Source organism: Belonocnema kinseyi, chromosome 9 (genome assembly GCF_010883055.1).
Source record: "Belonocnema kinseyi isolate 2016_QV_RU_SX_M_011 chromosome 9, B_treatae_v1, whole genome shotgun sequence".
Lineage (NCBI taxonomy): Eukaryota > Metazoa > Arthropoda > Insecta > Hymenoptera > Cynipidae > Belonocnema > Belonocnema kinseyi.
The window spans coordinates 130,504,319-130,517,587 of record NC_046665.1 but is presented as its reverse complement, the minus strand read 5'-3'; positions in this window follow the sequence as shown (position 1 = coordinate 130,517,587).

Below are 13,269 nucleotides of genomic sequence, written 5' to 3'. Positions count from 1 at the left end.
AGAGCTCCAAGGAGATTATGTTGAAAAATAAAAAAAAAAATTACCCAAAAAAAATTGTTTTTATACTTCATTCTAAGGACTTATTGAACTACCCTCGTATTACTCACTTCTAAAAAATTAAAAATATTCGTTTACTTTCTTAATAAAAACAATTGTACATCCACTCGCTCTTCCAAAACTCTGTTCCCTTTCTTCTGGCTTCTGAAGTGTTTCATAGTTCTTGGGGAGTGCTAGATTCACTTCAAATATTCATGACAGCCACGTTTTCGTGACTCTGATTATTTTGTAGGCTAATAGAAGTTTTTGTTAATTGCTGTCCAGGTTTACGTCATGATTGTGGTATTTCCGGATCTGCTTTGAAACGTATCAAGTCCTTCCTTATCTCCTAGAGATTTTTAAGAGATAAATTAAAACATAGTGTTTTTCATGTTCTTCTATAAGTAGGAAGTCATATCTGTGTTGGGTTTTTATCTCAAGTTTTCTAAGCTCCTTGAAGAGTGGTACCAGTTGTTTTCTTTTTTCTGCGTGTTCTTGTTATAATCATTTCAGACCTTGGCCTATTTTATATCAGCCATGATAATGTTAATTTCGAGCGTTTCTTTGATAAAAGTGATTGTGTAATTAATTAACATGCGCGGATGATCACGAGCATCCAATCCTCAGAAAACTATGCGATACCTTTTTGATATGCCCTCGTTTCTCATCTGTAAATCCTAACTCTAATGGAGTTAGTATTCCCAAATTTTATTTGTTTCTTTGATTTCTTCAATCTCCCCCTTATATTTCTCCAGTTCTACTCTTACGGGTCTTGCTTCCTGCTTCACAATTTCTTGAACTTAATCCCCAATGCATTCTAGAATTAAATTTTTTCAGGAATCTAGAATTCCTTCGAATTGTCAAGCTGATATTTTCAAAGTTTTTTGAATTATTTAAAAATATGTAAAAAGATTTTAAAATATTTAAAAATTTATAAAACTTAAAAATATATAAAAAAATATTTAAAAACTTGGACTCCTTGAAATTCTTTTAAAATCTCTTAAATCTTCTTCAAATCTTGACACCTTTGAAGCATCTAAAATCTACAATCTTTGAAGCACGTAGAATAGGGCACAGTGTAAAACACCAAAAGATGAAAAACGCCTAGTCTATTCACCTAGAAAGCCTGAAAATCTGGAATCATCGAGGAATTCTAATATACTTGAAAAGTCTTTTTTCCAATATATTTACTCATCTCTAAAAGCGGCTTTATATTACTTGATTGAAATATTTTGCTTGACATTCATTTTATCCTTTGTAGATAAAAATGTGACTTTTTGGTTAAAAATTCATGTACTCTGTTAAATATTCTTCGTTTTTGGTAAAAAGTTATCTTCTCGTGTAAAAATTTATCACTTTGGTTGAAAAATTTATATTTTTAAGAGAACTAATTTTTTTAACTAAGCTGCTTAAAAAATGTCGTTGTAAATTTAAAAACTCAACTTTTTTCTTTAAATAGTAAAAAATAATATTAAAAATAAAAAAATAAACTTTTTGGGAGAAGGACGCCTGTTGCAATAACTTTCTATTTAGCAGGGTTGTTCGCCTAAATTGTATCAACAAATTTTCCTACAACTAATTTAATATAAAATTCTTATTTTTGGTTAAAATCGTTAAAAACGAACATCGACAATAGTTAAAATTCAATTGATGAAAAAATACCCTGGTTGCAATAATATGTTTATAAACAAAATTGGTTTTTATAGAATGTGCCCCTTCTTAAATTATCAAAACAAGGGAAAGAAGAAGGCTTCAATAATAAATTGCATAGAAATATGCCTGAGAAATAATTTTCAAGGCAGTGTATTAAAGATATTGAAAAGCCGGTGGTTCCATCTTGACATATTATTAACAAGCAATTCGGGCATTGCTGACATCATTCTTTTAGTATTACCAAACAACTCCCTTACTTATACTTACAAGAAAAAACTCGTCATTGAATCGTATACAGGCTGGGTCGACTCCCATGGGCGCGTGTGATCACGCATACTTTTGTAGTTATCGACCTTCTTGTAGATGGCTCTACTGTAGAGGAAAATGTGGGGAAATATTTCTTTAAATATTTTCGCGCTGCGATTCTAAAGTTTCTTAAATTTATGTTCACGTCAAGAAACGTCAAGATACGCAAAGTTTTTCAAAGTGGTGTCGCATCGTAATCCTATAAAGTGAAAACAGTGAATTGAAAAATGAACAAACTGAAAATAGATAGAAATGTTTTTGCTGTGCCACGATGTTCGTCTAAAAGATGCAAGAAAAAAGATTGGTCAATCCTCTTGTCCCTAAACAAGCATATCGGAAGAAAATGGATAGCGTTAATCAGAAATAAAGACCTGGAGGGTATGAGTTACGATGAACTAACCTCCAATCATTCATTAATTTGCCGATTACAATTTTCTGACGATCAAATGAATAAATATCAAGATGGAGCGATAAGATTAGAACCTCATGCAGTCCCAACCTTAAATTTTCCCCACGTTGAGGAGGTGGAGAGTAGTGCTGACAATGAGACTGACAGTGCCAAGAAGTTGAATTTAAGCAACAGGGACCCAGACTCCTCCTCAACAAAAATTGATCTAATTTTGAAATCACAGTTTCGCAGAAAATTGCAATTTGTAAGTGAATTGATGGAAACGAATAGCATTGAGGACGAAGTTCGACAAAGCTGCATTCTTCATGAGGGAGAAGTTTAAATATAAATATGAATTTAATCAGGTTTGAAGAAACTTTGAAATACAAATCTTTGAAAAAATTTGGAAGTCAGTGTTCCACCATCTATGGGGTCTTCAACACCGAAGAGAGGTGAGAAGTCGGAATCTGCAGCAAACGATATTCCAACTGAATCTTTGACAAATAAATTTGGCTAAACTGAGGCTACCAACAAAGAAGAGATATGCTTGACGTCCGCTCCGAAAAGGGAATGTTTACAGTAGAAGAAAATTGAAAATATATTCTTTCCGTAAAATATATTTAAATACTACAAATTTCGAAACGAAATATACAAAGTAAAATCTTAAAAAAAGAAAGAATAACTATAAAGATTTCCATTCGGTTTAGATTGTAAATAATGCATCATAGACTAAGAAATCATGACTGAAGACTTTTTGAAATTAATTTACCAGTTCATTTATAGGAAAGTGTTCACTTCTGTGAAAGACAAGTTTATATTCTAGTGTCTATTTAAAATTTAGTTTACATAACATTTTTACATCGCAATCTTACAATTTGACATGTTTGTTCTAGGTTCGCTTATACAGAATACTATTAAACATAATTTCGTTTTATTTCTTATACATTTACGAAACACTCTTTATTGTACGAAAGAAGTCACTTGATTCGTTTATTTTCTCTATTCTCAATTCATGCAACACATTCCAATAATGTACACATATACGTGCACGAACACATAGATACACTTTAGTTTGCCACCTCCTTGTAGATTGCGCTAGAGTCACTAACAGGTGCCTTTACCTCAGACATAGATGAATATAAAATTCGTTTGGTCAAATTGAGTTAAGTGTTAAACTCGCGAAACAACAGACGTTAAAATTTAAGGATTTTATTAGAAAGTCATATTGATGGGATGGAATAAGGAAGTAATTTCGATCTAGAATTATTTTATTTTAATCATGAATGATTTACTGTTAACAATTTCACAAGCATGAAATACTTTTCTCTGAATATTGTTAGTTAGGGAAACGTATAACTTGATTATGAACAAGACAGGGAAAAATCAGCACATTTTTAGAAAAATTGTTTGCTGTCACCCTAATATTTAAGTTTTACAATTAAACAAAAATTGATTATTGTTGTGAACGGAAGCCTTCTACGATTATTCGTTTAAAATTCTTTGAGATTGGGCGCTTATTGCCTAAAGGAGATTCCTCCATTTATTCTCTGGTCATTTCGTTAAACTCGCCGTTGTACATGTTTATTTTGACCCGTTTTTGGTAACCATGTTTCATTGTATATATCCCGTGAAGATATGCATTATTTTTCTCCAGAGTTGCAAAAATATCACCTTCGGACGTTGATAATACAGTTTTTTCGTCACTTGGCTCATTAGAGCCGAATATTTTATAAAATATAAGAAAAAAATACGGCCTATATGGTACAAATTCGCCCTGAAAAACTTGAGGTAATTCAAACAAATTCAATTAAAGTTTGAAAGAAGATAGCAATTAGAATATAATGTAAATTACATCACACAAATTTTGACTTTTTCATAGCTTAAAAGATCTACAAAAAATTCTGGATATATTACAATATTATCCCTGTTCACTAGTGATTGACTAACGTTCTGCTGCTTCACGTTAAGTAAACAAAATTTCTTTTGAAACGTCGACAATAGTCACAGCATTGAATCCAGCGACATGCGGCTTTCTTCGAGGAATTCATCCTTTTATGATACCATATTTTGTTCTACTTTGGTAAAGTCCATTCTGAATATCAATCACAAAGTCAAAAATTTCTCGCAAATCCAATGAACCTCGATCTACGTCGGAAACTGGTAGTGTTGCGTATTCATTGGCTTTTCATATCACGTTGATAATTTTGTTGATTGCATTCAAACAAGCCTTGCTTGCTTTTGATTTTGTTTTCCCTTGGATAAGAACAGTTTTCACTTCCTCACTCTGCTTGTTATCCCGCATACTTTGACTACAACCCTTATTCTCAAAGTAAAGCTCTCCCGTTTTTTAATCGAGTACGACTCTATTAACTGAATGAATCTTCATTTCAAAATTAATTCACAGTAACAAGCCACAAGTTTCATTCCAATTATGCCAGTATAACAACTGAGCTAGCTTGCCACGAAATCTAGATACCTATTTATTTCACTTCGCGATTAATAATATTTCGAAACTTAACGTATAGGACAGACTCTTTCGGCAATCGGTCGACTGCCTGAACGAAAGCAGGCAGATAAAAGATACGTGATTTCGAAGGTGCATTCTTGCATTTGCTCCATTTATTAACGGCCTTTTACTTTTTTTAGTATCTCTCTGCAAAAAAAATTTAAAAACGTGTCTATTTTTCAACAACATTATTACTTTCTCATAATAATGAGAAGGTACTGGGTTCATGTAAAATTTAATTTAATCGTGTTTCCTAAAATCTCCAGTTTTTTCATGCTCTGAGTTACTGAAAAGGAGAAATGGAAGAATCGAAGAAGATTTGGCGTGGTAGGTAAGACGAAGAAAGTAGCTGATCGTGCGAAAGGTATGGACTGAGAGGAGTAGAGCAAATAGGGCAAGGATTGGAAGAGATAGAATATTGTGAACTGAGAGAAATGATACGGGTTAGTGAAGAGATATGGATTTTGAATGATGAAGTAGAAGAGCTGAGGAAGTAGGAACCGGGTAGTAAATGAAGGGACAAAGGGATTTGAAAAGAGGTATATAAATTTGACAGGGTGGGTTTTAAATGGTGCTAAGACATGAATAAAAGGAAATAAGGAGGGCGATGCGAAAAGATCAAAATAAAAGTAGTGTTCTGTAACGTGTCAGAGTTGAAAGGCCTGAAAAGAATATTACCGAAAGCATTTGAGTGAAAGTTGCAAGCAGCAAGAAAGGAGCACTTGAAGGGGAGAGGAGTGAATGGTATAGTGTCAGGGATAGGAAAGGAACTGGTGGTAGAGGAAAAAAAGGGAGTGTAGATATACTGCTACTACTACTGTTATTATTTATTTATTTATTAAGTCCCTAGGGCTAAACAACCCTCTGAGAAACAAATTTTACATATGTTTACAGTAAAATATAACAACTCTGATCAAATGATAAATATGACGTCGGTAAGAGGGAAAAAAAGAAAGAGTTAATTACAGATCATTAAATATAATATAAAATATTATTAAATGAATCTGAGGAATATATGCTAATATATGCTACCGGTTAACATAACGGATATAATCAGAAAACTTTTAACGTAATTGTAAGACATCCAAAACTAGAACAGTAATTAGAAATGTGAAAAATTACATTGATAATAGTGGATCAGAAAACAAAGTATTAAACAAAAAGTTAAAGACAAGCCGTTTAAGGTGACAAGGCGGAGGAGCATTTCTGATTGATTTAGGTGTCTTATTCCAAAGACGCATTCCCCTCAATATAAAGGATCTTTGCAACTTAAAATATTTATAACGTGGAACTGCAAGGACCGTTTTTCTTGTACGAATGTCACACTTTTGTTTTCAAATATATCTAGAAGATCTTGAGCTTTTTTTGATAAAAAAGAGATTAAAAATAACATGGCCCATAAATAATACAGGCCAGCATAGTTTCTTTGTAGGAAAGTGAAGGCCCAATTGGAAGGAATTGGCCCATCACGTTAGGATTTCTACATATTTAAGGTTATGTACCCAAAAAATGGCTTTTTTGGCTACCTTTGAGGTTATGTACAGAAGATAAAACATTTTTAGGGATTTCTTCTTTAGTTGTATCATATAGTACTGATCTTGCTTTTTAATTTGAGAGTCGCAGAGTTCAATTACCATTTTTTTTCAACAATTTGCTCTTACCAGGAGAAAGTACTAGTAAGGATGCACCCCAAATCTCTCACCGATTCAACGTAGGAAATTTCAAGTCCATCAACCTTAAACTGAGGCAGAGAACCTAATGTAGCATCAGGCGCTGAAGAGGACTGTCCTATAAAAATTGCTTTAGTTTTTTAAGGGTTTATCTTTAACCTATTGTTAAGTGTCCATTGATACACATTATTAATATCCTTCTGTACCCGCGCAAGTAAACTATTAAGGGAAGAAACAGGACCAGACATATATAGTTTAAAATCATCCGCCTATTTATGGCATTTGCAGTGCTCAAGATCACTACCAAGGTCAGAGGTGTACATACCGAAAAGGAGTGGAGCCCTGAGGAACACCACTTCTGGCGCTTGTAATTGGCTACGGCGTTCCGCAATGAAGACTGGTGCCACACAACATCCAAAACATATTGAAACCACCTGCGAAAATAGGACAACTTTTAAACAAACCTAAATACAAAAAGGAACCTCTCAGTGGTTAGGGAGTATACAAAATCATTTACTTTTGTGCGACTACTCTCCATGGTGGGGCGCTCTGACCAATTACAGGCATCGTAGATTCTACACATAAGAAAAACGTAACACGATACTTCAGTTTTGGGTTGGCTCCGAAAATGCGAGCTGCAATGTTTACAAAAAGGCAGCAAAAATTCGTAATTTTAATAGTGTATTAATGAATATTAAGATATGTGGTTAATTATGCTCAATTTTTTAGTTGGCAACTATTTTTGTACCAAATTAAATTTTTTTCAAAATTCAACGATTTTTGATAATTCAGCTACTTGGTTAAGAATTCAGCTATTTTATAATTATTTTGCAGCTGATTAAAGTTTTTCTGCTAAAAAGTTATCTTTTTCGGTTTAAATAAGGAAACAAATTTCAATCTGGAATTGCTTTATTTCGATTATAAAAGATTCGATGTTAAAAATCCTGCAAGATTAAAATACTTGTCTGTAACCATTGCTGGTTAGGGAAGAGAAAAAATTGTTTATACCAATATCGTTTCAAAATTCCTTGAGATTCGACGTCTGTTTCCTAAGGGACATTCCTCGATTTCTTCTGCTGTCATCGATTTCAATTTGCCGCTGTACATGTTCATTTTTACCCGTTCTTTAGCGCCATATTCTGTTATATATATTCCACGTAGAACTGTATTATTGTTCTCTAGTATTGCAAAAATGTCACCTTCGGGCGTCGATAATACAGTTTGTTCTTCGGTTGGCATGGGCAAAAGGTTCTGATATTTTCCTTTCACTTTAATCGGTACATCGTGCGGAAATGTGTACCTTCGAAATTCAAATCGCCGAGTGCGATTCTTGTGGGGAATAAGCCGAACATATTCAAACTCTTCAAGTCTAGGTCCAGGTTGGCGATGCGACAAACGAGTGACAGTAGGGGATCTAGACCTGGTACGAAGAGAAGATTCGGCAGGAGAAGAAGAACTGACAGGAGAATACGGAGAATGAGGTACGGCAGAAGAACAGTTGGCATGAGGAGGAGGCCTGGGCAGCGAAGACGGAGAATGAAGTGTATCAGAAGAAGAGCTTTCAGGAAAAATAGAAAGTCTGCTACGAGGAATATCAGAAATGGAGTCGGCATTAGGTGAGCCGTCGAATTGTGAAATTAACTCTGTGACAAATAAAGAGGTCTAAATTTAGAGAAAAGCTTTTAAAAAATAAACTCAAACAAAGTCAACGTGTGCAAGAGAATGCCCAAAAAACCTTAAAAACAAGAGAAGTATTAATTATTGTATATTATATATTGAATGAATTTTTTCTGTTTTTACTAAAATTGTAACTTTCTTGTTAACAATTCATATATGTACGCGCACATATGGTACGACTTTCTTATCAATAGATGCGCGTTTCGCATTCCATTATTCTTTAGCTCAACTACTGTAAATTCCTCCATAATAAATTTAGTTTCTTAACGACAACTAAATTAAAGTTTGAAAAAATAGAAATTAGGATAAAATATAGAAATAATCGCACAAATTTGGATTTTCTGATAGCTCAAAAAATATTCATATAATTATGGATATATTATATTAAAATATTCACCAATAGAATTGAAGATAGCTGCCGCGGAGAGGAAAAAAGAAGAAAAAATCCGCATATTTTATAATTTGCAGAAAAGCTTATTAAATTTTAAATGAAGGCTGGATTTAAGAATTTAACTAACGAATATTCTGGTTCTTTATCGGATTACATGGAATATCATAGATTCGTTATCTCTCAGATCATCGGCATCAAGGCTTTTCTGCTCAGATATTTACATTTACATAGAGATAAGTGGAGGAAAAAACTTATAATTACTTTAAAATACTCTTAAGCTGAAAACACTTTTAAAGGTCTCTAAACATGTGAATTTTTTCCGTTTAAATTGTTGATCATAATTTTTTTAAGATGCATCATTTTAGTTAAAAATTCATCTCTTTGGTTGAACACTTAATTATTTTGTTAATAAATACTCTTTTTAACTGCTAATTTAATTAAAAGTTTATGTTTTTTATATAAAATTTCGTATTTTTTTTAGAAGATTGTTGTCAATATGTTTTTCATTAAATTCCGATTGCTGAATGATCCGTACAAGGAACCCCACAAACTCACTGGTTTCAATATTCTTTTAATATGCGTTAGTTGATCCAAAAATATAAGAGAAACTTGTTTTTCTTTATCGGCGTAAAAAACACTTTGAGGGCGTGAAAACCACCCCTAAAAGTCACCCACGAAATATGGATTTTTCAATATATTTTAGGTGCTAATTGACAGTTCTGCATGAAAGAAATTTCATTTACTAATAATGTAAATACGTAATTAACACACACAGTTTCGACTATAAGGGTTTCAACCCCTATTTTTTATTTGAAAACTCCTACTTTTCGATTTCTTTTCAGGAAGTTTTCAAGCCATTTTCATGATATACATATTAAAAATTAGCCTAAAAATATTTTAAAAAATATGTTTGAAATATTTTCGTCCATAGAATACAAAAATAAAGTTGAAATGTTCGAGATAATTTTTTGAATGACCCCCAAAATATAAAAATCACCCCCCCCCCCCAAAGTAGATTTCCTAATATTATTCAGCTTCTAATTAATAATTTACTACAAAAAAAATTCGTTTTAATTCTCATGTAAATACAAGATTAACCCACGCTGTTTGGACTATAAGGGTAGCGACCCCTATTTTTCCAAGGGAAAATCTATAGTTTTTTTTGTCTTTTTTTGAAGAAAAAATTCAATTTAAGCTGAAGAATAGAAAAGATTTTTTTCAATTTTTTCTCTGCAAAATAAAGATGTAACGTTCCGTCTTATTCCACCTATCTGTTGTCCCTCCAGGCGCTTCAATCTCTTCAGGATTTTCGGATTTGGGACAGACTTTACAAATAAACGAAAGGGCGACTTATATATTAACGAAATAAATTTTATTCTTCTTATAACATACATTTCTAATTAGTTCTAAGAGGGTGCGTATTGTGTGAGAGTGTGTGTGTTTTGTCCTGTGAGCTTAATCACACAAAAAGTCGGTCATTCAGATACAGTTGGGTCGGTCCGTGGCGTGACGTAGGGAACGATCGTCGGCCTGCTTGGCGGTGTCTAAGGCGTTCGTGACGGGCGGTGGTTCCGGTCGGTCAGGCAGGCAGGTCGGTTCAGCATTTAAGGTGACGGTTGTTTGTGGGCCCAGGGCGTCGTCTTCCGGGCCCGTCTCTCTCAGAATACGGGTACGGTAGAGTGCGTCTTAAGAGAGGAAGGAGGCGCTCTGGTGACTGCAAGGCGTTCGTGAAGCAGGGAACATCGTCGGCAAGCTTGGCGGTGCCCAAGGGATGCGTGAAGTGCGGAGGTATCGTGCGGTTGGGTGGGTGTCAGGAGCCAAGATGATGGTTGTTTGTAGGCCAATCAGGGGTACCTGACGCCGACGTAGCCTGGCCTCGATGGGTGGTCACATGAGCGACTGTCGGCCACTGATCGAGTCGGTTACCTAGAACGGGATCTGCGTATGGTTTACTGCTGGTAGGCCATTTATAGGCACCTGACACCGACGTACCCTAGTTTCGATGAGTGACACGGGGGTGCTCCTCGACAACCAATCAAGACAGTTACAGGGATAGGATGTGCACTAGGAGGTAAGAAAGGTGACTTCGTCGCCTACTGGGTAGAGTAGATCAATTCCCATACGAAGAAACGAAGCCTTCAGGAGTCAAGGCGCGCGGGTCAAGAGGCTGTGAATGGTACAGAAATAGTTCAGTTTCCGACACAGATGGCGTTAGTTCGGTTTTGAAAACGCACTGCGGGGTGCAGAGGGAGCAGTGGCCATCATACATTGCCGCCATACTGCTCCGTAGGATTGCATTCAGTTGAAAGAATTGGAAACAAAGCTTTACAAATAGATTTAATGTTTTCACGATGATTTAATATAATAAAAAGGACGTGTTGCTGGTGTCATCCGTCTGCAAGACTACGAATCTTGTTGAACTTTCATAAACATTGCAGTTCACCTAATCAGAGCTTAGCTGCACTTACTTCTCAGACTCACTTCTAGAGGTTAGACCTGAAGAACTGAAGTGCAATGTTCACAAAACGTTGGCAAAGTTTGTAGTTTTGAACACGTTTGAAACTGGAAACATCTCATTTTTATTATGAAACTTTTCTAAGGCACCCGATTATATCTTAGCCTGCAGTATTTATAATAGTCCAAACTGCGTAGGTTAGTCGTATATTCAGATTAGAAAGTAAATGAAATTTTGTTCGTAGTAAATTTATCAATCAGAACTTGATGTGTATTGGGAAATCTTCTTTTAGGGCTATTGAACCCTAGGAATTTTTTTAATACAATACAAATACAAATATAAAATGGCTTGAGAATTTCCAGAAAAGGCATGGAAAAGATAGTTTTTTAAATAAATAAATAGGGTTGCAACCATTAGAAATATGAATCAGCACCTGCGATACATTATAAAATTCATTATTGGGTGTATCTTTTAGGGATGGTTTTCACCCTCTCAAAACGCTTTTCTACCAATCGAGAAAAACATGTTTCTCTTATTTTTTTGATGAACTACAACATATCAGAAGATTATTGAAATAATTTTTGTTGAAAATTCTTAATAGGGACACTTCGAATTCAATTATTCTTTAGCACACACATGGCGTATCCATCCAGAAAAAACGTAGATGTTTCACAAAAACTTAATTATATTATCCAAGAAGATAGCCTTCCGAATGCGGGCTTAGGTCAAATAGGACAAGTTTTTATTTTCGTTAAGCTTAAAAAATCTACATAAAATTATAGATATAATATATTCTTGAATTTACGAATAGAGTTGAAGATAAGTTCCAAAGACAGGCCGAAAGTAGAAAGAATACTCATCTTTTCTAATTAGAGGAAAATTAATTATATTTTGATGAAGACTTGGATCAACAATTAAACTGATGAATATTTCAGTTCTTCATCAGATTATATAATACATCTCATATTCGTTATCTCAGAGATGATAGGTGTTATACTCATCCTGGTCAGTTATTTACATTTAGTAAGGGTACGTGGGCTAACTTTTGCAGACGACAAGGCAATTATGGCAGAGTCAATCGAAGACTTGCAAAGAATGTTCAAAAAACTGAATACGAGCATGAAGAACATGGGCCTCAAGATTAACGTAAATAAAACAAAAATTATAGTATTCAAAGGAAAGATTGAGAAAACTACATGCAACATTGTATTATATTATCAGAGAATTAAACAAGTTAATAAGTTTGTATACCTTGTTAGCTTGTTCACTAGGGACGGAAAGATAGATGAGAAGTGAGATAGGCGCATAAACGAGGGTAAGAAAGTTAGCGGTAGAGCAGTGCCCATTATCGGAAGTGAAAATTTATCAAACAAAACATAAATGGCAGGACATAATTTTATAATTGTATCGACTGTGCTATACAATGAAGAACATATCATTTTAAAGCTTTTGCTAGCATTTATAAAATAAACTAACTATAAAATTATTAGATTTGACTGTAAGAAATGTTGAAATCATCTTTTATATAACAGAGTAATCTGCCAAAAAGATTTATTTTGAAACACTGAAACATAATGGAAGGACACTGTGAAACAAAGATTGAGAATGATAGAGTCAAGTGTTGATTACGTTCAATAAAATCTGCTATTATATATAACAGTTGCAAATCTTGTTTTTCTTAGAACCCAAATATTTGTTTAAATTATAGTTTATCTATTATCATAGAGTGCGCCACCATCAGATGCGCTGGTTTTGATTCTAGTTGTAAATAGAGGATGATTATGATAAGGAAAAGGAGGAGGATACGATAATATTACAGTTAAGTACGTACTGAAAAAAATAGATTTAGATTCAAAAATAAACGAGCATGTCGGCTTCCAAACAACACCAAAAACTAAAGAAACTGTACATTATGGTTTATTCCTGTCTACTAGGTTGCAAATAATTATTTTTTCTTAAAACTAGAATTTAATTGTGGTTAAATAAATACAGTTAAACAGATAAAAATTTCTGATTAACGAAATCATGAACATACTTTTAATTCAACTATGTTAACTTAGTAAACGAAAACTTAGTTTGATTAGCAAAAGGTAACTTTTAGAATGCATGTAGAAGAATAAGAAAGCATAGGAAAGGAAGTTGTAGTGAACATGGAGGAGGAGGTGAAGGAAGAGGAGGAGGAGGAGG